This window comes from Camelus dromedarius, chromosome 2 (assembly GCF_036321535.1).
Source record: "Camelus dromedarius isolate mCamDro1 chromosome 2, mCamDro1.pat, whole genome shotgun sequence".
Lineage (NCBI taxonomy): Eukaryota > Metazoa > Chordata > Mammalia > Artiodactyla > Camelidae > Camelus > Camelus dromedarius.
Window position 1 is genome coordinate 32,188,991 of NC_087437.1, and position 6,000 is coordinate 32,194,990.

The 6,000-nt window shown below is 39.5% G+C and overlaps 1 protein-coding gene across 7 annotated transcripts in view; it reads right to left on the minus strand.

Annotated features, from left to right (window-relative positions):
• VEPH1 (ventricular zone expressed PH domain containing 1) overlaps window positions 1-5,653 on the minus strand; it is a 241,986-nt gene extending 236,333 nt beyond the window's left edge. For 4 of the 7 annotated variants that reach the window (XM_064492326.1, XM_064492329.1, XM_064492309.1 and 1 more), the window contains exon 1: window positions 3,203-3,372. The gene's annotated coding sequence lies outside the window, so the exon portion shown is untranslated. Of the gene's footprint in view, window positions 1-3,202; window positions 3,373-3,400; window positions 3,514-5,487 lie in introns of those variants that run through there. The other 3 variants (XM_064492319.1, XM_064492312.1, XM_010986379.3) reach the window with 3 other exon arrangements.
• Between the last annotated feature and the right edge of the window lie 347 nt (window positions 5,654-6,000).

Consider the following 6,000-nt stretch of genomic DNA (forward strand, 5'->3'; position numbering starts at 1 on the left):
TAGTTGCTGGGAGGCTCTTCGTAGAAATCCACTTGGACCAGACATATCAGATTGGTACTTTAAATATCGCAGCAATACTTAGAGAAAATGTTTATCCCGCTTCATCTAGTGACACTCCAGAGAAGAAAAAGTACTGAAACCCTTCCTTACTGTTTCAAAAGATGATGATGCATTAAAAAAAATGTTTTAAACTGTATTATTCTCTATCTCGTACTTGTCTGTTCCTATAATAGGTCTGCCCATCCCATCAAACCTATCTGCTGGCAAAATGCACAAGCTAAATTCATCTGCATGATCATCACTAAGATGTGGACACTGTGTCTCCCCAGGGGTGCTACCCCACAAAGGTGTGTGCTCGGGGTGGCTACACACCTGCCACTGAACCAGGTCATATGCACCAGGAGAATGGCCTCATAAATCTTCCTCAACACTCGGTGATCAATTGTATTTTTACACTGTCCACATATGGAGAACTATCCCCTTGAAGAGTTTCCTTCATAAAAACAGAACCCAGTCATCCATGAATAGGTGTATTCTTTCATTAGTAATTTTCCGGCTTATAGATACTGATGAAGTAGAATATGAAGTATTCTATCCCTGTTTAATGGAATAGACTATGTTTCTTTGGTCTTCCCTCTTCATCCTCTCTCTATTCATTATTCATGGTTCTTATCACTAGTTTTTATTCAATTTCCTTTTGTTTTTAAAGGAGTTTAGTGTCCAGAATTGGACACCATATGGGAATCTAGTAAGAAGAGTGGATTGGTAAGAGTGTGGGACCCTGGACACATCTGGGCTCAGCTATGCTGTTACCTGCAGTGTAAACCAGGGCAGATTAATTAACCTCCCTGCACCTCAGGTTCCTTATTTGCACCTGAGGATTGTGATACAGGTTGTTGGGAGGTTTAAAGAGATTTTGTGAAGCATTTAACACAGACCTGCCATACAGCACCACACAAGGAGTGACAGGAATCATACCCTTAATAACACCATTATCCTTATAGGTCATTCTCCTGTTGACACATCCCCCTGCCATACCTTTTAAGTGCTAACACATGACTGTACTGCTCACTAACACTGAGTTCACAGAGTTAAAGATGCCTAGGTCTTTTCAGTTTGTGTCATATTTATATCCTAGTTGTACTCTTCCCCAATCTTAAATCTCGGTTGTTCTTGCACTATCTTGTATGTATCCCTATTGATTTCTTGGCAAACTTATCTTGTTGCCTAAAGAGATAGCCTTACCATGATGCTACCCCCACCATGGCTAAACAGTAACAGAATTTTTTTTTTACAGAGTGGAAATGGACTGAAATACAATGTATCTCAGACTTTTTGTGGCCAGGTAATCCAAATACCTGAGTTTTCTACTTAAGCTTAGTGCTCACTCTAATGTTTATTAGCGAGGAAGGAGTGTATTATTCCCTCCAGGGCACCAGAGGGAAAAGTTCTTTATGACTTTTCAAGGTGACCCACACTGAATGGGAGCTAGTAAGTCATTGCTGGTTGACTATGTTATGCATCTATAGAGTCTGCTAAATGAAAACACACATACATGAACCAGAGGATTTAATCGCCCAACTATTGGGGTATCACCTGTGGAAAAAAAACTAAAGTACTTTGGAGGGATTTCAATAAACGTAACTAACTCAGGAAGCCAATGTATTCTGAAGAAATTAGCCTCTAGCCTCCAACTCCAGGTTCGGATATTCTATGGTTTCTTCACTTCAGAAAATTCTAGAATTACAAAGTTTATTTACATTATACTTTGGATAACACTACTGTGCATCACAAAATTCTCATTTTATTCACCTGTGTTTAAAATGCCTGCTGACTAACCTAGACTCATTTGGGTTCTAGAAACTTTCAATGAAGTTCTCAGATTTTCCCTTGAAAAAAAGGATTAAAGATCCTTTTCAGGGAGCATCTTTTTCACACAGTGTGAAAGAACTACAGGCGTTCCCATGGGAATGGGCTGCATACATTTCAGCCGAACTTCCCACAAGATGCCTATTGTTTCCTGGGCGTCTCTCGTCTCTCAGCTTCCTCTGCTGTGATATGTTGCTACACTTCACTTCTACTGAAAGCCTCCGAGGCTGGGTTATTCCAAATGATGCTAAAGGACTCAGCCCCTGGTGTTTTTGTTAGAACTCATGTAGTTTAAGTTTGTAGCAGGCTTATTATCATAAGCACATACCAAAAATAGGTTTGGTGATCTGTTTAGGCAAGAACTCAAAAAATCAACTTAATTTTAAATATGTATTGCAACTTACTAAAACATAAAAAGATAGGAAACATTTCTCTTCATCAGGAATGAGGGAAATATCTTCAAGTCTTAACACTTTCTAAACCAAGAATTTGTGATCTGTCATATTTGTCAATTTTGACTTTGCAATACATATCTACTCCAAAATTGATACAAATCTCACCAAAACATTCAAATTCTGTGGGTTTGTTTTTCCAGAAAACAGCCAAACTTGTGAATTACAAGGAAAATTCAGTGTTAAATGTATCTTTATTTACATTTAAATTCCACATTTTAAACAACTGCATGACAAATTCAAATAATGCCCTGAATACTTTTTCTAATCTTTAAATTGAAAACATATATGAAAGTCATGGAATCCAGTGGTTGATTATATGACAACTTAAATATGTATTTGAAAAAACAAAAAAGTGGCTAGATTCAGTTATGATTTGCAAGGTAACTGAACTATCAAAGGGAAAAAATGACAGCAACCACAAACAATAACGGTGACTGTCCAACCCAGTGACTGTTATGATGCTACTGAATTTTCTTTGGAAATCATAGACAGAGCCAGTTTCTTTGCTGGTTGCAAAATACTTCCTGAGGTAAACAAAAGTATGAAATAGAAACAAGCCTAGACTCTGATGGTGTGAAACAAAAAATGCACACACTGCGAATCTAGAAGCACAGTTTTCTGCTCCTGAGGCCTAGAGACATGTTTTAATAACCCACAGAGAGGTGGCTTTTCTTTTTTACCATAATAACTGAAAAGCACGCATACATGGCTAGACACATAATTCCCAAATGCACTTTATCTGCATAATCAACCAGCCCCTGGAAGTTTCTCTGCCCGACTCCTGCAGCCCACCCTTTGCCTTATTGCAGCTTCTGACATTTGCTTTAATTAGCTTTTGTTTTTGCTGAACAAAAGGACAGGAAAGAAGACAGCCATACCTCTTAGGACAGGAAACTCTGGCCATCATAGGAAAAAGATGGCAAAAGCTTGATCTTTAGAGCAGTTCGGCTGGAAGCCACGACCATGCTCAACAGCAGTTGGTCGCCCTGGCCCAGCTCTGTCCTGCCGGCTGCAGCGTCCTTCCCTGTGCTGCCTGTCAAGCCCGAGGTACACTTGATTCCCTCCCCTGGACTCACCATGCTGAATCGAGCAAATGAATAACTTCTCCTCCCTCTCTCAAACTTCTGCTTAGTGCTGACAGTTGGCACAAAGCTTCGCTTATTTCTACAGTAGATTTACAGAAGCCTCTCTGAGCAGATTACTAGTTTGAAAAAATTGGAAGATTTGCCTAACAACCAGTAATTTAGGTTCTGTTAATGAATAACTCACTTTAAGGAATCAAGGAAGTTTTCAGTTAATATCAGATGTAGGACCTTTTATCAGACAGGCATCAGTGAAAGGCTTGGAGAGGGATGGAAGGAGGAATGTAGTAGAATGAGATAGTATTTAAACCAAATATGATAGAAGAAAAAATGCAACAAGAGAAAAAAAATAACTAGTCTGAATGAGCAAAAAGTCTAACTATGCTATTGGTATTGCTAGTGAAACCCTGAAGAGCTGACTGAAGCATCCAGTAGCACTAGGGAATCTTTCCAAGTCAGCATTTTCCCTTCTTGTGCCCATCCAAATCGCTAATTCACTTCCTTTTACCATCCAAATATGGAATTCCTCTTCTCAGGCCGAATACACTGGGGACCCTTTACAAGTAGTCCTATATTTCCTTACATTTCTCTCTCTCTCTCTCTTTTAAGAAGAATGCTCTTCAAACCTCTAATGCATAAATTAATTGGTGGTACCCAGTGGATTGTTGTATCTGGAGGCACTTCTCTCCCTTTATGTGTATGACATGGGCTTTCTACCCTTATTGATCTGAGGTTTTGCCTACACACAAAGCAACAGAATATTTCTCAGCTTCTTCTAACTAGAACTTTCAGTCAAACGGAGTATGTGAGCGTGGTGGGGTAGCACAGTGGGGAGAATAAGATGTAAGGTGACAACTAGAAATATCAATATTGCCATGTCATTGGCAGTCATGCTACTATGTAAATAAACTGCTGGCTCAGTTAAAAGGCATTCTCATGAGATGAAGAGGACTTTCTCCTGTGTCTACTGCCCAATGTCCACTTATCCTACCTACTTCTGGTAAAAACTACACCCAAATTTTCCTTGGAAACCATGTCCCTTGGATAGAGTTGATTTACATAAATAGGTTGGATCTCAGCCAATCAGAAAAACTGCATTCTCCTCACCATAGTCATTAATTTAGGGGAGGTGTGTGACCCCTTCCAGCCCAATGAGAGTCAATATAAAGATGAATGTTTCGCTTTGAGGAGACAGTCTTTTCCTGCTCAACTGTAAGACATAAGGTCTGGTTTTTCTTGCCATCTTGCCACCCTGAAACCAAATCTTAGTGATTTTAAACCCCTTAAACCAGCTGCCCCTGACTTTCAAGATTCACTCTTCACTGTAAACTAATTCCTTGATAGCTTAAGTGATTTTAGGTTGGGTTTTCTGCCATTTACCACTGAAAAAGTTTTACTGAACAGAATCAGCTGAGCCAGGCTTGTGGGTTAGCTCCTCTGGGTCCCCACAAGGCAGCTTCTTGCAAAGGAAGTGGACTAGGAGACTCATCAGGAAACACCTATGACAAATGAGCCCCTTCAATGACAACCACAGGCTTCTGTGGACAACAGGTAGAGACAGGAAAGGCCTACAAGGAATGTAGTTGTTCGTGTACTTGAAACTGGGACATTCTAAATTTATTCTTTTTAACCAGTTATATGTTCACTCCACTCTCCCAGATATTTCCTCTTTAACCACCTAAACTTGTTTGGTAGTTCCTAAGCCACGTACTGTTTGAACTTAATAAACCTAATCATGGAGTCCATCCATCCATGCAAATATTCATAAATGCCTTTGGGTAATTAGTTTCACAAAGTATTACTCTTTTTTTTTTTCCTCTCTCTGTTCCTGCCCAACTCCCACCCCTCCCCCCACTGGCGAACTTGAAAGAAACAATATTCTGTCTAACCACAAAGTCAAACTAAGATGTTGCCTTTAAAGAACATATGTAAGTTCTAAAACAACTTTAAATGTATAAATTACATATAAATACTGAGAATTACTGGATGATTCCACTTTCTATAAATAATTTTTCTTACCTGAAACTGCTGACATGTTTCCATTTCTGAATGCAACAAGAGAATCACTCTATCACTCTTACCTGCCCAGAGAGTCCTTCAAGCCCAAGCTGGAATGCCAGAAAGCGTGCAAGCAAGTGGAAGGCCTGACCACACGGAGGAGAGATTTGGGGCTTCACAAAGTGTTACCAGTGAAGATCCACCAGCCCAACCAGTTCGTTTCAAGTGAAGAGAATATGGGTCTGCTCACAACGCCACCTTGTCTATCAAGTGAACTGCATCAAACCTTGGGATAGTAAATATCCATGAGAAGGCAAAAAAAAAAAAAAAGTTCCACTGAACCGTTTCTGGGTTCAGCCTCCAGCTTGCAAGAGTCTATTAGAGGCACAGAAACACAAAGATCCAGGAACTCCCTTTGAGCTCAGCAAAATAACACATAGTTTGAACCACGAGTCTTCTGTTTTGTTTTTGTTTTTTTTTAAGGAAGAGGAGAATAAAGACCTGTGGCTAGGTTTATTGTCTGTTTCATTATAATAAAGGCTATTTTGATTTTTAAAATACAGTATTAAAAGTAGTATCTTTTACTCCCAAATTAG